Source organism: Pteropus medius, unplaced genomic scaffold (assembly GCF_902729225.1).
Source record: "Pteropus medius unplaced genomic scaffold, Ma_sr-lr_union100, whole genome shotgun sequence".
Taxonomy (NCBI): Eukaryota; Metazoa; Chordata; class Mammalia; order Chiroptera; family Pteropodidae; genus Pteropus; species Pteropus medius.
Genome location: NW_024355205.1, coordinates 19,450,644 through 19,471,565, shown reverse-complemented (window position 1 = coordinate 19,471,565; position 20,922 = coordinate 19,450,644). Strand labels below are relative to the sequence as shown.

The 20,922-nt window shown below is 35.5% G+C and overlaps 1 pseudogene; it reads left to right on the top strand.

Annotated features, from left to right (window-relative positions):
* Positions 1–8,612: 8,612 nt before the first annotated feature.
* On the top strand, positions 8,613–8,731 carry LOC120599020 (uncharacterized; annotated as a pseudogene).
* The last annotated feature ends 12,191 nt before the right edge of the window (positions 8,732–20,922 follow it).

The window sequence follows — 20,922 nt, the reverse complement described above, 5'->3', positions numbered from 1 at the left end:
AGGAAGGAAGGAAGGAAGGAAGGAAGGAAGGAAGGAAGGAAGGAAGGAAGGAAGGAAGGAAGGAAGGAAGGAAGGAAGGAAGGAAGGAAGGAAGGAAGGAAGGAAGGAAAGAAGGAGGGAAGGAAGTTTTTCTCTTATGCAGCAGCACTAACATTGTTATATTTGTAAAGAAGTGTTTCTTCTCTTATAAAATAAATAAAACCAACTGCGCTGTGAATATGAGTTCTTGAAAATTGTCTCAAACACAGAAAATGGAGCTTTTCTACCATGAACTCTGTGTACTATTGCAGAATTATACGAATTAGAGTACACTGATTATAATTCTTTCCAAATTAGTAAACCACAAAAATGTAGGAAGCAGAAGATTACTTGCAAGCAAAATTAAACCAGTATTTATAGTCATTAAGAGATGAGGAGTTTAAGGAAAATTAATTTAAGGAAAGGGGAGGCTCTCACTCCTTAATTAGATAACAACACTATTATAGAAACTTTACAAAAACAGTATGTGCTAAGCGGGTCATGCTCTACTTTCTGGTATCTGAGATAGCTACCCTTTCAGCTATACAGTTTAGATGGAAATATGAGATGCAAACACTTTACCTTTACTCATGCTGTACTTCCCTTTCTGCTTAAATTGCAATTGATTGCACACGATTGAAAACATAGTAATTCTGTTTGGAAACTTTTAAACCTTTATAATTTAATTTTGAGATATGGTTAATACTTAAGTTAGTAGCTAAACTCTAGAAATCAGCACAAAAATAAGCTCAACTGTATAAAATGTTCTTTCTGATTTTTTAGGACTTGGACATATTTCTGTGTAATATCTTGGGAAATACCAAACCTTTGCCCTCATTTAGTTTTTCTCTGATCGGTTCTGCATCCACTGTAAATCAAACTCTGGACAACAGGATTCAGACCATTACAAGGGTAGTATGAAATGCCAGGATTTCTGGAGAAATGCCTGGAGGGTAGCAGCAATCTGAAGTTCTGCTAATGTTCAGACCCACTTGGGAAGGAGTTAGTTTTCCTATAGACGATATCTAGAATCTGTTATTTTATAGTAAACACTGATAGTCACAGAGAGCTATAAAGAGTAAATTGTAAATTGGACCACCTGTTGAACCCTGCCACGTCACTTCAACAGCTTTTAAAGACCACTTCTTCTAGCAGAGTTGGAAAAATTTTATGGGAATTAAGTGACATTAGAAAAAGCAGAGTTGAAACAGAAATCCTTCTGGAACAGCTTTTATGTACTACTTTACAGTTTACGATGTGTTGTACATGCAACCTCAGGCCATGGCCTGTTTACTCCCATCCAATCACGTTGGATGCAATACAATTCCATGTCTTAGATGATTCAGCAGTACATAAAAATCAGCTTGGCCCTAACCATGCAAATACAATCTGAACTCAATTTTTAAGAGACCACAGATTTTTCCCTTAGGGGATAGATTGTTTGTGGGCAGGCTGTCTCTTTTATTAAAAAAAAAAAAATTTTCCAATGGAGCATTTTCACAGGCTGAAACTGAAAATTTCAGTACTTTCACTGCTTATTTCAAAGGAATATTCCAAAAACTAAACTTCAACTATTCTCTTGTTTTTGCAGATCAAACATCTATTGGAAGCCCTATATAACATTCTACTCAAAGACTGATTTCCCTTATTAGATAAATCCATGATTCTAAGTCTTGTGAAATCTCTTGCTTTCACTTAGGAAAAAAGAAAGCAATCTCACTTACCTTGTGCCAACTGTCAATTGATTGCCTCTCATCTTCAAATCCACCTTCCATTGCCCTGCTGATGATACTGGAACTGTCCTCTGCAAACATTTTTCTTTTCTCAGATGACACAATGTTAAGTGTTGTCAGCAGATGGCTCCAGAGAACCCTGATGGAAAAATAGGTTTTGTTCCAATGCGGTTTTCTGTAACTGCTCCTAGGCTGCACAATATCCAGCAGTGCATGGGCACCTAGTAGTGTCCCCTCTCCCCAGTGAGTTCTGCTGAATGTCACATCCCCTTGGGCACCTTCCTCTGGCGCTTCAGAAGGCAGCTTCCCAGCAAATTAGCTTCCCAGCAAATTAGCTTCCCAGCAAATTTGCTTCCCTACGGACAGTTTTTCAAGCACCCAGGAGATAGCTTCCTGGCAATTTTGGCTGGCAATATACCTCAGAGAAGAACTTCACCATCTAAAGGGCCATGGCCATGCCTACACCCACTCCCTTGGAGGAGAGGGGTACCTTCAAAGAGTTTTAAATTCATTAGTAACTGACAATACAAGTATTTGTTTCAGAAAAATCATGATATAATAATGTAGGAAATCTGAAACACTATCTTAAGGAAATATGAACTTACAACTTTTCTTTAAGTTGACATTACTTTTTTTATTTAAAAATTTTCCCAGAATTAAATTTGTTATTTCCATGAGCTCTAATAACCTTAATGACAAAATAGTCATGCATGCAGATGTATTTAATTTTTGATACTTTATAACAGATAATTTTCAAAATTCCTATAAGTAATTAGAATAAAAATTTTACTGATTTAAATTTGGCATGTTATAAATCAATTATATCACAAATGTAAACTGTTAGTAATAAAATTTACTAAGTTTTACATGTTTTAAGGGCAACTATAGTTACCTTTAAACAATATGGCTTTAAACTGCAGGGATCCACTTATACACAAATTCTTAAAAAAATTATTTTTAAAGTATCCACTTACTGCCAACATAAATAACATCTAAAAGAATAAATATTATCAAACTAATTTGTTTATCTCTGCCATTTGAAATTTTCTTTAGTGGAAACGCTCCTGAAATATCCACACATATATTGATCAGTAAAAATACCAAATGAAATAAGATCAACTATGTAGTTTTAAAAAGAGGTAGATATGTATATATGTTAGATTGCATAATTGAGAGCACCTTGGAACTCATCAGAATGGAAGGCTACAGAGATCAACGGAACCAAAATAATATTTGCAGAGATTAAGGACCACCTTAGCCAAATAAATATGTAGGTTACCATTTCTTTTTATAACTTTCCCATCAAAAAGTGCCTGCCTTCTCTTTCCTCCAGGTACAGAATACCCTCAGGATGTCAGAAGTTATTTTTGTAACTTCCCGTAGATTTAAGATTATTTAGTTATAAGCAACAGAACTTTATGATGTCCAACTTAAGCAAGTATAAAGTTTATTTTCTGTTATTGGGCAGCTCACAAAATTGGCAGGAAATCTGGAGATTCAGGCTCAGGAATTGCTTGTAACAAGAGCTTCTCTGGAGCTCCTGGTTGAAGGTATACTTGATCATCTTCTCAAGGATAAATGCAAGAAACAGTGAGCTATAAAAACTCTCATGCCCTAAGTCTCTCTACTCAAAAGTCAAAGTCCTCAGAGGGTAAGCCTAGTGTCTCTAGCTTGGTCATATGCCCATCCCTTGCTTAGAAGAGAGAGTACTGTGATTTTCAGTCTCATCAAAATGGCACAAATTGGGAGATTTAATTAACTCAATAGAAATCAGGATGATATTAGCTGAAATAGAGTGAAAGGATGCTGGAAGGTCAAAACCTTTTTCCACTATGTAGCCTTTTGAGTTCAGGTCTTATTCCTTAAGCACAACAGCTAACGGGTACATGATAGATGAGATACACTCAAATAGTTAATTGACTGACTGTTCAAAGTCTGATAAACTTAGTCTCTTATGGGCTATCCATGTGTTAAAAGAAGAATGTGGCAACTCTGGAAAACATTAAGGAGGCAGACCTACTTTGCATGTTCTCCAATGCATTTCTTGTGGTGAGCTATTATCAGTTTTTATGTCACAAAACCAAAATTACCAGAGATGGTGATGTGGCACACTCTGCTAAATCTTAGCCCTCCTCCAAAAACAGGTGGTCTGGTGACTACTTAATTTCATTTGCTGTCCTTAGGATCCACTCAAATGATCATGAAGGGTCCTTACCTGAGTATAATAGTTTCCTGTGGCACTGTAACAAATGACCATAAACTTGGTGGCCTCAAAGTTTACTCTCTCACATTTCTGGAAGCCAGAAGTACATTACTTTCCCTGAGCTGAATTCAAGGTGTTGGCAAGGCTGTGCTCCCCCCGCGGCCTCCAGGTGAGAATCCTTTCCTTAATTCTTCCAGCTGTAGGTGGTTGTTTTAGTCCGCGGCTGTTACCACATCATTTCAATTTCCACATCATCCTGATATAACCTTTTCCTTCTCTGCCTTCTCTTCCTTCTGCCTCTGTCTTATAAAGACACTTGTGATTACATCTAAAGCTTGTTCAAATAATCCAGAATAATCTCTAAATGGTAAGATTCTTAATTTAATTACATATGTAAAAGACTTTTTTACTTATAAAATAACATTCATAGTTTCCAGAGATTAGAACCTGATATCTGTGGGTAACCATTTTTCAGCCTAATATACTGAGGATCGACCAGAGAGCTTTGATTTCATCTGGATGTAATAGCTAAATAACTTTGAGTGGTTTCTCTTGGAGGGAGGGTAAATGTGTTCTATGCCTGGAAAGAAAAAGATGGATTATGAGCAGGTACCCCACTAGCATCAAGAAGAAGCCATGTGACTAGTGTTTGTTCAATAAAAAGTAAATGGAAGTTATTGATATATGTTTTTCTGGGCCAAAGATATTAAGAAGCTACTGTGCCTATGCAACAGTCTCTTTTCCTTTCTGCGGACTGGTTTAAGACTATGGAAAGTGAATTATTGAGACACAAAAATGAAGAAGCTAAGTCCCTCACTGATTGTGTGGAAGAGAGTTTTCTGCTGATATATCCCAAATATGATAAATACAAAGAAACATAAACCTAGAAACAATGTGGTAAAAAAAAAAAAAAGAAAAGAAAAAAACAAAGAAAATTTTAAAAACAACAGAGCGAAGAAAGCAGATGACCTATAATGGCATAATCTATGATAGCTGGATTTATGATAGAATTTTCAACAGTAACAAGGGAAGCCAGAAGACAGTGGAAAACCTTAGTGTTGAGAGGAAATACATATTAACCAAGAATTGTGTATCCAGCCACTTTATTGCTAGAACAAGAGTGAAGTAAAGACATTTTAGAAATCAAAACATTTGAATGTTTATCACCTACACTAAAGAAACTTCAGATGTACTTCAATAATGAGAAATTTGATTACAGGATGACAGTTGGAACATAAAAGGTAATGAACAAATAAAATTATTAATGTGTCTATAAATATAAAATAACTTGTCTATATGTTATTGATGATAATATCTAATTTTGAAAGTTAAAAAAAGAATAAAACTAAACTACTGTGTAGTTAGAGCATGTGAGTTGTAAGGCTGTTATATGAAAGCCAGTTGCCAATTATTAAATTTGAGTGTACACTATAAATTTAGATTCTACCTTGGGTTACAGCAAAGATGTGGCTATGGATGTCAATTAAAATAAATAAACAAAATAAGGATTTATTGTTACAAAATACATTATTTCATTCAACAAGCTAACTAAGTAACTAACCCATTAAGTTAACAAGCCAAGACAGCTAACAGAATTACTTGTTTACAAATTGTCTATCAGGTATTTATTAGTAACAACTTTACCAGAACTCTGGAGATTATCCAATCAGAAAGTTTTCATTAGTTGGGGCGGAGGGGTGGGGTAATGTCCTGTCAGAAGACTCACCTCTCAGAAAGCGATTGTAAAATTTGAACTAATACAAAAAGGCACTGGAGAGTGAACTGAAGCAAACAGGCTTTCAACCTCAAGAGAAGGTAGTGGAGTAGTATAAAGTGAGCACCTACTTCTTGTTTGCTAGAACTGATATTTCCACCTCAGCCAGCTACCTGGATGTTAAATAATTGCTGCTAATTGTTTTTCACAATTAGCTTTTTTTAGGACCTTGCCCAGTGAAGAAGTTTTGAGTCAGTTCAAATAAAGATAAGCTCTTTGAAATGAGCTTTTCTACGGAACTGTGAGACAGGTGAAGTACTAACAATTAGCTGGGGATGGGACTCTTTGGAGTGTGCCAAGCCCATTCTGCCCCCTTCAGTGGCTACTCAGCTGCTGGTTTTTAAGATTATCATGGAGGTAGGAGAGGAGATGGGAACAGGGCAAGTTAAAAAGCCACAGAGCTCAATCTTCTTGCCAAGACTGCTATTTTTCATAAACATTCCTCAGATTGTCACAATTCTTTAATTTCTAGAGTTCTAGGGGGGGAATAAAAGCTAGTTTTGATCAGTTTTTCTGATGTTCTGAGTTTTTATGAAGGAATATGTTTTCAGAGGTTCTTACTCCAATGTTCCAGAGTGCTTCTTCTCCCATATGCTTTCGTTTACTTTGCTCTTTATTCTTTCTTAGATCTAAAACTGCCATTTGCAGTATTCTAATTTACCATTTAATTTCTTGAATCTATTTATCACACTTATTTTACAGTCCTTGTAAGATAATTCCATGATCTAGATCTCCCACATAATCTTTTTTCTAATAACATTTCCCTGTCATTTAAATTCAGAGTCACATATGTCTTCTCTTAGGGTAGTTTTTGTTGTATTTCTTTACTTTGTCTGATTTGGTTTACTTGAGTACAAGATAGTATACATAAATTTGAAGAGACCCTATCAGGCTCTGGATGATTTATCTTCACCCAGAGAGTACTTACTTTGAGTACTGGCAGACAGCTCAGTTACGGGTGCTAGCAATCCCAAATTCACATTAATCTCCATTAATCTCATCAGTCATTGAAATGACTGGTCTTCTGATCTTCTCAGCTTGCCTCTCTCAGTATCGATCATTCTACAGATGATCTGGGGCATAGGCAATCAGAGATCCTGTATTCTAGGTTAGCCTCTGCTGGGCTGTCTTATGAGCAGGTACTGAGTGGAAGAAGGGAGTGCCTGACCTCATAGTTGCACTAACAATTTAAGTTCTAAAATTTGGAGGTGAAAGGATTGAGAAATTCTGGTGACTAGTCCCTTCTGGGGAGATAAGATTCCCCTTGTTTGAGATTAGTAAAGGAGGGGGTGGTGGACATCTTCTTACCTACAACACCTACAGTGGAACTTTTGTCAAACTGAGCTGGAGTGGTGGTGGAGTGAGTGAATCCTGACTCAAATGCCACATTCTTGGTCTTACCAAGTTTTAGTCAATTACCTTGGATATTTTTTCTTCTTTTGCTGTATGCTTTAGGATAATTTCTAAAGACTTTGATTTTCAAAACAATTTTTGTCCATAGGTATGCTAGTTTAGCAGATGAGTGGGTCCACAGAACATCTTAGGCTGCCATTCTGGACAGAGAATCTTGGGATCACTCTACATATTCAAGATAATTACAGGACTCTTCAACAATGTGGTGGTTAGGGGTGCCAACCTCCACACAATTGAAAATCTGTGTATAACTTTTGACTCCCCCAAAATTTAACTACTGATAGCCTACTGTTGCCCAGAAGTCTTATCAATAACACAGTCAATTAATACGTATTTTGTATGTTATATGTATTATACACTATATTCTTATAACACAGTAAGCTAGAGAAAAGAAAATGGTATTAAGAAAATTATAAAGAAAAGAAAATACATTTACAGTACTGTACACATTTATTGAAAAACATTCATGTATAAATAGACCCATGCAGTTCAAATCCATGTTGTTCAAAGGTTAACCATGCTTCCTTATTAGGTATATAGTTTGCAAATATTTTTTTCTGGTCTTGAATTCCTTATTTATTCCCTTAATGTATCTTTCACAGAGCAAACATTTTAAATTTTGATAAATAACAATTTATTTATTTTTTACTTTTAAGCCACCTATGTTGATGAATTTAAACTGAGCTCCTTGTAAACAGCATATAGGGCATGTTAATTGTTGTATTTAGACCTTTTACATTTAAGATAGTTATTGGTATGTTAGAGTTTAAGTCTGCCATTATATTATTTTTATTTGTTTCTTCTGTCTTTCTTTTCTACCTTTCATGGGTTATACTCACATTTCTTTTTATTAATAGACTTTATTAATAGATTGAAAGAAAAAGTAAGTACTACAGAGAATTGACTATACCACTCACCACCAACACACACACTTGTATTACTGTGGTACATTTGTTATAATCAATGAACCAATATTCATACATTATTATTAGCTAAAGGCTATAGTTTACATCAAGGTTCACTCATTGTGTACAGTTGCATAGCTTTTGACAATTGCTTGATGTCACGTGTCAGACATTACAGTATTATAGAAAGGAGTTTCACCGTCCTTAAAAATCTCTACCATCTCTCCCCAAATTCCTGACAACCAATGATATTCTTCATGTCTCCATAGTTTTGCCTTTTCCAGAAGGTCATATAGTTGGTTTCATACAGTATGCATCCAAACAAGCTGTGTTCACTTTGGAATATGACTTAAAACTGATCTATGTGTTTTCATGGTTGAATAGCTCATGTATTTTTATCTGTGAATAATATTCCATTGTATGGATACGCCACTGTTTTTTCATTCATTCACCTCTTGAAAAACATCTTGATTGTTTCCAGTTTTGACATAAGCTTCCACTCAACTGGGACATACCCGGAAGTGCAATTGCTGGATCACGTGGCTTTTGGATGTTGAACCAACCTTGTCTACGGCCATGCTACCCTGAAAAAGCCCAATCCCGTCTGATCTCAAAAGCTAAGCAGGGTCGGACCTGGTTAGTACTTGGATGGGAGACCACCTTGGAAGACCAGGTGCTGTAGGGATTGTAAGCTGACAAGGTCCTTGCAATCTGTGAGGTCCACCAAGGGTTGCCTCCCCTAAAAAATATAAATGAATGAATGAATGAATGAATGAATGAATGTTGAACCTGCCTTACATACCTGGAATAGATCTCATTTGGTCATGGCGAATAACTATTTTTATACATGGTTGGGTTTAATTTGCCAATATTTTTTGAGGACTATTGCATCTATGTTGATAGAACATAATTGGTCTGTAATTTCCCTTCCTGTATTGTTTTTATCGTGTTTTGCTATGACAGTAATACTGGCCTCATAGTATGAGTAAGGAAGTGTTTCTTCTACTTCTGTTTTTTTTTATAAGAGATTGTAAAGATTTGATATTATTTTTTATTAAATATTTGGTAGAATTCACAAAGAAATCATTCTGAGCTCGGTGCTTTTTTTCAGCAGTTTATTAATTTTCGATTCTGTGTCAGATAGATATAGGCACATTCAAGTTACCTTTTTCCACAGTTTAAGTTTTGGTAGATTGTGTCTATCAAGGAATTGGTCCATTTCATTTAAGTCATTGAATTGGTGAATATAGAGCTCTCCATAGTATTCCTTTATTATCCTTTTACCGTCCATGGGATCAGTAGTGACAACCCCTCTTTCATTACTGGTATTAGTAATTTGTACCTTCTCTCTATTTTTTCTTGATTAGCCTGCCGAGATGTTGATTTTATTGATCTTTTCAAAGAGCCAGCATTTGGTTCTGTTGATTTTTAAAATGATTTTTCTGCTTTCAATTATGCGCATTTTTGCTCTCATTTTTTGTTATTTATTTATTTTTCGCTTGTTTTAGTCTTATGTTGCTCTTCTTTATCTTCTAGGTTCCTAAGATGAAAGCTTATATAATTGATTTTAGATGTCTCTTTTTTATACAATACCTGGATTCAATGCTATCAGTTTTTCTGTAAGTATGTACTGCTTTTGCTACATCCCATAAGTTTTGATGATGTATTTTTATTATTCTTTCAAAATCGTTTTAATTTCACTTGAGACTTCTTCTTTGACCCATATGTCATTTATAAACGTGTTACTTAATCTCCAAATATTTGGGATTTTCCAACTATCATCCTGTTATGGATTTCTAGGATAGCTCCATTGTGATCTGAGAGCATGTTTTGTATGATACTTATTCTTTTCGATTTGTTCAGGTGTATTTTGTGGTTCACAGTGTGATCTGTCTTGGTGAGTGTTCTCTGTGAGCTTGAGAAGAATGTGTGAGTATTCTGCTGCTGTTGAATGAAGCTTTCCATAAATATCAGTGAGGTCCATTTGACCGGTGACGCTGTTCAGTTCAACTATATCCTTATTGATTTTTGTGGGGGAAGCAACCAGTTTAGTCTCGGATTCTTCCCCGTATACAGAGTACGTCAGGGGACCCTGTCAGCAAGGGACAAGTAGACTGCTCACTATTTATAAAATCTGGGCCCTCAGATGACCATGGAGAATCCATCTTAGAGGATAAATTTCTTCTCAGGGTTCATATCATGTATCCTTCTTCTCAAGGTCCACAGTATGAATGAATCACCTAAGAAAAGAGTCAGATTTTCTTCATTGTTAATCTTGATGCCTTATATTACTTTTACCTGATTTGTTTCACTGGATATGTCCTCTAATAAAAGGTAGGAAAAAAGTGATGAGAATTAATATACTTAACTCTTTTCAAATCTATTCCAGTTTTAGTTTTTAGATACTATTGCTGTTGATAAATTTGAGATTTCTCCCCCTTTTTTGAATCCTCAGGCATTAATTAATTAACTAGGTCATCTATTAATTTATTTAAAATGTTTATTCAGCACCTCTACGTTCAAAGCACATAGAAGTTGCAAGGAGATATATATACATATATATATGAATATATAAATATATGGATATATGGTGTCTTCTTTCAATAACCCTACAGTTCACTTGGTAATGAAGGCATGCCAACTAAATTAAATTTGATAGAAGAGTTATAATTAGGGTAAGATGGTATGTCCCATTGACGTGCTTCATTGTTAATATTGTCTCTTTCACTTTTTATAGTATTCTTGTTTGAATAAGTTATATTACTAAGTTATGCTTATAGAATTCAGGGAAAACGGCAACATAGATAACATTTTATATAAAAATGTAAATATTTTAATAATTAAGTTTATGCTAAGCTTTGGAATTAATACTGACTCTTTCAAGAGGTCTAACATATGCTCATGTTGAACCCCTGATGGCATTGTAGTTTATCACTCAAAATCACTTCCCATAAGTACTGATCCCTGGTTGATGAGCTTGAGAATTGTGGATTTATTAAGATTTGACTGTTCATATATTTTCTAGGTCCTGACATATTAGACACCAGACATTTAGTCCTTGCATCTCTAAAGCACCTCCAGGTGATCAGTTTTATGAACAGATTTCTTTCAGACTCTCAAGTTGCAGCAGGCATAAGTCTAATATTTGTACTTAATGTTTCCTGCCACTCTAGACTAAATTCCTGGTGTAGACTTATTGTAAAGATTTACCACTTAACTATAGAAACAAAGTCTATGTAATCCTTTAAAAAACAGTAAGTTTTCTTATATGCTTGTAGTGAGCCTTGTGGTACTTCGGTCTATTAAAAAGTTTCAGCTTCATGAATGATGGGACTTAGACAAGACCCCACATCCTTTATATTTTGGAACAAAGCTTGGTCTATCGCAACAAGCAGGATTTAGTGGCATTAGCTGGATTTTGACTAAATGTGGGCTAATTTAAAAAAAAAGAAAAACCTCTTCTCAACAACCATTGTGACTCACCAATCACAAAATTTTACATCATATCCCATTCAGTACTCTAATTTAGGCTCTGATTTAGATCTCATTAATAGAGTTGCTTCAGGCTGCTGATGGTATTACAGGGTGAAGAAACACTGTGGGAGTTTTTAATTGCATGCTAATAATATAGGCACGAATTGACGAATTATGACATCTGTCTCAGAGTCAGTGTAAATACAATTTACTACTCATGTTGAAATGTTTACATTGAAAATTAACTTTGTGTTGTTAAGATGATCATATTACCTGAAAGGGTTGCCAGTCTACCTTGGTTCTGCTACTTATTATTCAGTCTTAATGGAAATATTTTAATCTTGACTCTATGAAGAGGCTGGGAAGAAGAATGTTACGGGGTCCTAAGCTCTCTGTGGGCTGTTGTGTATTCTCTTTGCCTCTCATTTATAAATCCATACCATCTAACACTGAAGAACACTGGAAAGTAATGGCCTTGGGTATAAAAACTTGTACATTTATGGTAAGATTAATATTTTTTTCTCCTAGATATTAGGATTCCTTGATTACCAAAAATCGGTGCTTGCGAACTGTTTTGAAATAATGGTTGTCTGTTTATTAGAATAAATCAATGACATAAAATTAAGAAAATAAGTCTTGCTTCATCTTTGAAAAACAGAGCGAGATGGAATTCTTATTTCTGAAGAGTTTATATCTAAACGTAAAGGCTAATGCGATATGCGTAAAATAAATGGTATTGTTGAAGAGAAAATCATTGAAGTTAATTTGATAATGTGACTTATATTTGAGATTTCAGGGACAACCTCGTCCCATAATTATCTTATAAACATCATCGATGTTTATATCTATTTGATGTTACTATGGAGCTCTTACTATTTTAATTGCTCCCATTGCCCACCTTTAATTCTAAATTGCTGGGTTTCAGAAATTGTCTGACTCGGAATAGACAGGGTAGATTATGAGTTCGAGCAAAAAGAGCTCCTTAACAGGGGGGAGACATGGTGATAAACTAGCATTTTTGAGGCTTTACAATGTGTAGGCTTTCTATAATATGTGCCTCTGTTCATCCCCCCTATCCTCCAATTATTTTTACCAGTTTGTAGAGAAGGAAAAAGAGGCTCAGAAGAAATCATGTAGCTAGAAAGTGTCAACTCCAATTTGAACCCAGGAATGCCTCATTTCAAAATCCATACTCTCTCTGCAAAACCAGGTGGCTCTCAGAAAGGTTCTTTGATGACAGCGACAATAGGAAGCTGAAAGGAGATGGCAACAAGAGCGGCAGACGATTGGAGAAGAGAGAGAGACAAATCCGTGGTATGAGAGAGAAGCTGTTCCACGATGCTCCGCACAGCAGACAACAGTTCTGTAAAACCACAGCCAGCTCTTGTCTGTGTCCTGATATTCTTCTCTCAAATCACTTCTAGAAGCTCATTTCGCCATAACTCTTTTTCCAATGCTCTCAACTCATTTATTTATCATAAAGTGAAAGAACATGTGTGATAGCAGAGTGTCAGGTCCACAGAGAAACTGCTGTCATCGTCCTTGATGATTTCATATGTATTTAAAACTCAGAGCGACTAGTACTATTATCAAAATTACATTAGTAGAACAGTTGACTCTAAAATTCTACTTTCACTTTCTCAGCCACAAATTATTCTCACCATTGTCCATCTAAAATAAAATAATGCACTTTATGTGTTAGGTATCATAGATGGGCTGACCCTTATTTTTTAAAAACGTAACGCCCATAAGATTGTCAGCTGATTTCTCAACAGAAACTTTGCAGGCCAGAAGGGATTGGCACTAAATATTCAAAGGGATGAAAAGCAAGGACCTACACTCAAGATTACTCCACCCAGCAAAGTTATCATTTACAATCAAAGGACAAATAAAGATCTTCCAGACAAGAAAAAGCTAAAGTTCATCACCACCAAATCAGTATTACAGGAAATGTTACAGGGACTTCTTTAAGAAGATGAAGACAAAAGATAAAAGATAAAAAAATAGGAATAATAAAATGGCAATAACTACATATCTATCAACAATTACTTTAAATGTCAATGGATTAAATGCTCCCATCAAGAGACAGAGTGAATAAATAGGTAAGAAATCAGACCTTTACATATGCTGCCTATAAGAGACTCACTTCAGATTGAAAGACACACGCAGGCTGAAAGTAAAGAGATGGAAAAAGATTTTTCATAGAACGTATAAATACTGTGTCATCAACGTAATTGGAAAAAAATTAATTTGAAAATAATTTTTAAAAACGTGAAAGAATTCCAACTCTAGAAGTCTTTAGAAACTGTTTGTTGATCTTCCAGCAGACAAATTATAGGAAATATAGGTTCAGCCTCATTTTTGTTCAAGAATGTAGAGGTGGTGTTTAAACTTGACAAACATCTTAATAGCTTGTGTATAAACCATGGCTCAGACCACAGGAGCCTTCTGAAAAACATACCCTTCCCCTGAAATCTATTTAGAAGCATTGTCATACATTGCTGCTTTTCATCATTATGGGCTTTATCTGGTCTGTTACCTAATTCTCTTCTATTTTCATTTACCTTATTTCTCATGAATAGACGTATTTTTTTTGACTAGCCCCAGCTCTCCTTTCAAACACAAGCCTAGCTCTCAGAAGTTTACTTTGGATCAGAACTCATCTACTTTGCAAGAAATCGTGATTGCTAATATTCATGAGCAGTTGCTACAAGAGAAACATTCTGGTTAGTGTTTTATATTGCATTTCCTTTTGTATATATCATAAAACACTCAAACCCACTTTTCATCACCTCAACTTGACTCTCTTTATTCATTATTCCCCAAATTCAATACTTCCCCAGGCCTGTTGATTCCACCTCCTTTTATTTCACTAATCCATCTACTTTGCTCCATTTCCACTGCTACTATGCTAATCCACAACAGTATTTGCTGCTCAAAGTATTGTAATTTTTTTCCCTATGTGCTCCTTTCCACTGTTTCCTACCTTCTAACCTACTCTCCATTTTCCAAAATCAGTATTTAAAAAAATAAATAAGTAAAAGTGTAACTAAAACATTTCAATGACTTCACAGTGCCCTTGGTTGGAATCAAGTAGAAAAAAAAAAATCTCACAAGGCCCTTCCATGATTTGCCCTTGCCAAAGTTTCTAACCTCATCATTCACCGCACTTTCCTTCCTTATTCTTCTGTAAGGTTTATGGACGTCTTCTTCTTTTTCTTTTTTCTTTTCTCTTTTTTTGGGGGACAGGGGCCAACAGCCAAGGAAAGAAACAGTGACTACATAAACGAGAAGGTGACAAAACGAGTCCACCCATGCTTTTCAGGCAAAATTCAAAACTAACCTGATTCCAAAGGTGAGTAATCAGTTACTGCTCATTTCAGTGATGTTCAGGGCCAGTTTCTTTATGTAACCTCTATTTATTTTCCCACAGAGATACATTGAAGATTAACTGTGAAATGGTGTTCTGTTACGAAATGGGACAGGTAAAAGAACGGAGCTAATCAGGTAAAACAGGTTGAAATATGCTAGGGAGCTTGCTAGTTTCTGGTAAATTCATTTGTAAAGCACAATATCACACCATTCTTTTAATAGATATGATGAAAATTTCCCCCATATATGTGGATGAGTAAAAACAGGAGAATACCTCTGTCAGTCTGTTCTCAGAGCTAACTTTTTTTTATCCTTCATAATGCTCAAATTTGTAAATAAGTGTACTTAATTTAAATGTTGGTAAGATAATCCTTACACTTTTTTATTATAAATTATGTTTAGAAAATTCTAAATAAAGTGTAATGAAACATAGGTATGTACCCAAAAGATGTTGGTATCTATTACTTTAAAAACAGTAAGTTTAGACTGTTTAGGGCAAGAAGAATAGAAATCACGAGGATTTGTTAGAACTTATAAACCAAGCACAAACATATCGCTATATTAAAACAGATTTAAAATAGTAAGACTTAGCTTACTTCAAAAGCTTTAGGTGTAAAAAGGAGGATATCATAACAGTAAAGATTTAAAATGTTCCTGAAAACAGGAAGTTCTTTTAAATACTGTAAGTAAACATAACAACAGCAATGGCTATCACTCTTTTGATGATGAAATTTTCACTTTGGTTTTTCTCCCTGAGATTTCTAGCCAAAACAACACAATAAAAACAAAACAAGAAAATCTATGTCACAATATTCTCTAAGAACTATTGGATTAGAAGTCTCTAATTGTGTTTTTTGTTACTAGGGAAGAGGCAGAAGAAAAAAATTCCTTCTGAAGATACTGGCTTCAGAAATCTAGACTATACCAGTGTAAGAAAATTCTGGACCGTCTCAGACATTCCTGTATGTTCTAGTGAAATCCAGAATATAAGATCACTTTTCTAGAAAGTAGTATAAAATTCTCAGTTGATCCCAACCTTTACCTCCTACATTTCTACCAAAAAAAAAAAAAAATTATTCTGAGATAAAACATTTTATTATCATCCCAAATACAACCTAACTTCCCAAATGAGTAGTGGTTTATTTATTTCCTCCTGCCAAGCTATGTTACTTGAGCCATGAGTAGGATCTGATAGGACCTGAGTTTTATACATCTAGAGTAACAATGTTTTCAAAAATGCTCACCCTGAGATGTCACTTGGAGATTCCTACATCACAGAAGAATAATGAGATACTGGACCCTTTTGAGGACTGGTCTATCTACAGTGGTGACAAATAAAATATATCAAATTACTATATATATATGTATTATATATGTTATATATTTGAGTCAAAGCTGACTTGATTTTGAAACCAAACCTCTACCTGGTGAAAGCAAAAATCATAGTAGCTAAAGAAAATCATTCTCTTAGTTCACTCCCACAACAGCAGCATCAAGTTTGATTGCCATGATCTATTCAGAATTCAAAAGCTATCTGCTCTGAAATGAAGAAATAAATGTCAAAGTATACCCTGAAATGAGAAAACAGCGAGAATGTTATAGCTATGAACTTGGAAAGAAATGTGACTTGAGTATTACAAGGAACCTTTTTTCCTACCCCTGTTTCTATGCAGAGGGACCTGAATCAACATGACATAGTCTGCAGGAGTGTCTCTTTAGTTACTCTCCAGGAGTGAAAAGATGACCTGGTGAAACGCAGGAGCTCGAAGACTGGAACTTGAACCTGGGTTTGGATATTCAGGAAAAACCACCAAGAGGACCAGAGGGGTGAGAAATGCCGTTTCTTACTCACAAGGCAGGGAAGAAGCTTCGGTAGAGGCCTGTCAGAACTTCAGGGAGAAAAACCACTGACAGAGAGCAAGCAGAGTTTTTCATGCACACAAGCAGAGGGAGGGTTATCTCATTGGGGGAGTAGCTGCCTTCTCCGAGGGATGGGAGCAGGATGTGCTGCTTGGTTACAGGAGCAGATAACATACATGGGAGCAGCAGAAAACATCCTCAGGAGTAGGTACTACTGAAAGCTCTTTGTGTGCTGCTTTCCTTGGCTGCTGGCTGGGAAGCTATCAGTCTTCTGAGTATGTGGAAGAGCTATGTTCTGAGTTAACCCTGCACTCGGCTAATTGATGTTTCGAGGAGGAGGAGTAGGCTCAGCCCATTCTGATTTTCTCTTGCCATCTGCTATCTGAACACAATGATTCTCCAAAGAACTATTTATAGACTGGTGTATTCTACTCTGCTCTGCTCTTTCTAACAGCAGATTTCATAGGGAGGAGGTGTGTGATTGGTCAGCAGAGCCAGCCACTATGGATGGATTACTCTCTCCAACTCAAGATTGACATATCAACACCTAAAAACACATTCTCTAAGCTTCACTAGAAATAATACTTATTTTTTCTTTTATTGAAGTCTGTGTATAATCTTTCAATTCAGGTTTAGAACTCAGATAAGAAAGTAATGGATGTATTATTGATTCTCTAAAACTACAACATTCAATAACATGGTTCTTCAAAACCTTCATTTTCTCTGAATACACTCATTATGAAATGGCCCCTAAACTTTGGCATTTAAGGCAGAATCTAAGGATAAAAAACATATGATCATACAATAGATGCAGAAACAGCGTTCAACAAAATCCAACATCCATATATGATAAAAACACACAGCAAAGTGGAAATAGAGGGAACATACCTCAACATAATAAAGGCCATATATAACAAACCTACAGCTAACATCGTACTCAATGGGGAAAGGCTAAAAGTGTTTTCCTTAAGATTAGGAAGAAGACAAGGATGCCCACTTTCACCACTCCTCTTCAACATTGTATTGGAAGTCTTAGCTACAGAAATAAGACAAGAAAGAGAAATGAAAAGTATCTGAATTGGAAAGGAAGAAGTGAAACTTTTATCATGTTATTTGCTGATGACATGATATTAGATATAAAGAACTCTAAAGAGCCACCAAAAACCTGTTAGAACTGATCAATGAGTTCAGTAAAGTAGCAGGTTACAAAATTAACATTCAGAAGTCAGTGGCATTTTTATACACCAGTGATAAACTTTCTGAAAGAGAAATTAAGAAAACAATCTCATTTACAATTGCATTGAAAACAATAAAACACCTGAGAAGCAAATTAACCAAGGAGGTAAAAGACTTGTTCTCAGAAAATTATGTCATTGAAAAAAATAAATGGAGGAAGATACAAATAAATGGAAGCATATACACCATGCCCATGGGTGGGAAGAATCAACATCATTAAAATGGCCATACTACCCAAAGCAATCTATAGATTCAATGCAATTACTATCAACATACCAGTGGCATTTTTCAGAGAGCTAGAATAAATAATCCTAAAATTTATACAGAACTATAAGAAATCCTGAATAGCCATGGCAATCTTGAGAAAGAACAAAGTTGGAGGTATGACACCACTTAATATCAATATACTACAAGGCTAATGTAATCAAAACAGCATGGTACTGGCATAAAAACAGATACATTGATCAATGGAAAAGAATAGAGAGCCCAGAAATAAATTAATGCCTATAAGCTCACTTAATATATGACAAAGGACGCAGGAATACACAAAGGGGTAAAGACAGTCTCTTCAATAAATGGTGCCAGGAAAATTGCACGGATACATGCAAAAAAGAGAGAAGCTGGACCACTTTCTTACACCTTATACAAAAGACTCAAAATGGATTAAAGACTTAAATGTAAGACCTGAAACCATAAAACTTCTACAAGAAAACATAGGCAGTAAACTCACTGATATTGCTAACAGTACTTTCTTTTCAGATATATCTCCTTGGGCAAGGGAAACAAAAGAAGAAATAAATGGGACTTCATCAAACTAAAATGTTTTTGTACTGCAAAGGAAACCATCAGCAAAACAAAAAGACAACTGACTGATTGGGAGGAGATATTTGCTTATGATACATCTGATAAGCGGTTAATATCCAAAATATATTTAGAACTCATACAACTCAACAACAACAACAAACAATCCAATTTAAAAAATAGGCAGAAGACCTGAACAGATATTTTTTCAAAGAGGAAATACAAATGGCCAATAGACATATGAAAAGATGCTCAAGGTCACTATTCATCAAAGAAATGCAAATTAAAACCACAATAAGATATCACCTGTCAGAATGGTTATCATCAATAAATCAAAGAACAAGTACTGGTGAGGATATGGAGGATATGGAGAAAAGAGAACTCTCATACACTGTTGGTGGGATTGCAAATTGGTACAGCCACTATGGAAAAAATCTGGAGGGTTCTCAAAAAATTAAAAGTGGATAAACCCTTTGACCTGGCAATTGTACTTCTGGGTTTTATCCAAAGAAAACCAAAACAATAATTCTTAAAGATCTATGCACACCTAAATCATGGCAGCACTATTTACAATAGCCAAGATATGGAAGCAACCTAAATGCCCATCAACAGACAATTAGATAAAGAAGTTATGGTTCATATATACAATGGAATATTACTCAGCCTCCGTCTGACAGAGAAAGAGAAATACCATTTGATTTCACTTATATGTGGAACCAAGGGAACAAAAAGAACAAACTAATCAAAAATAGACTCACAAATATAGAGGACAATCTGGGGACAGCCAGCAGGGAGGGGAGTGTGGGAGAGGCTGGGAGAAAGCAGCCAAGGGTTAAAGAAGTACAAATTAGTAGCTGATAGATGGTCACAGGGATAGGGAGCACAGCATGGGGAATGCAGTCAGCAGTAACGCAATGGCTAGGTGGAGAGCCAGAGGAGAGAAGGAATAATTAGGGAGATCATTTTATAAACTATATAAATGTTTAACCAATGTACTGTATACTTAAAACATAAATATATAAATAAAATAATAAAATAAAATAATAAAATAAAATAAAAAAGAATCTAAGGAAAAGCAGCTAGATTTTGAGAGGGCCTCTGGCAAGTCAGTGTGTAGATTTAGTTGTATGTATCCTTGTTGGCATGCTTGGCACACAAGCCATTGGCTCTTCCCCAACACACACACACACACACACACATACACATACACACATGCACGCATGCACGCACACTCCACATCTCTCACAAATCCACATTCTCACAAATTCAATTTACCATTGCTCTAGTCACAACACTTTGGCAAACCTTCGACATCTGCTAATCCTTTATTTACTAAAAGATTTTATAAATTCTGAGAATTCTAGAGTTGTAATTAAATTTCACTTTTCTAAAGTGTCTGCCGCATAACAGTAAGTGATCAGAGTCCCTGAAGAATTTAGACAAAGAAATCATATGACCAGATTTGCATGTTAGAGAGGTCCAGAATACTAAGTACATAAGATGAGATAAAGTTGAGCAGGAAAAAGGCAGAGACATCCTAAAGGAATATCTGTAAAAAGTCATGAAGCATTAAATTGTGTCAATAAGGTCAAAATGTTCATAAGTGAAATTGACCATAATTGCTATTACTAAGAGCATTCAAGGGGATGCGACGTTGGTTTGGATGAATGTTGGGTTTTTTATCTGTTTTCTGTGGCTGTTTGGACATAAGGTGATGAATTGTGTTTGGTCCTACTGAGATGTCTGTTGTTGGCCCAGCTGTAAATATCTAATAGGTAGTTGTACATATGAATTCAGAATTCAGGAACAGTGCTAGAGAAGGCGATTCAGAACTGGTTGTCATTTGCATGTGGGTATTTGGAGAAAATAATGGATTGGAAAAGAGAGTGTGTAGAATTGAAACTGGAGGGTAGGGAGAGAATTCTTGGGGACAGGAATATTTACAAAGAGTAAATTGGAGAATCTGTTGTTTTGGTTTGGTTTGAAATGAGAGCAGAAAAGAGAGACCGGTTGAGAAAACAATGAATGGTAGAGAAAATCTAGGAGATATTTTGTCATAGGAAACAATGAGAGGAACAATGAATATCACAAAGGAGAAGAGTGGTCTTCATCAAGTGCAGTAAATAGATTGTA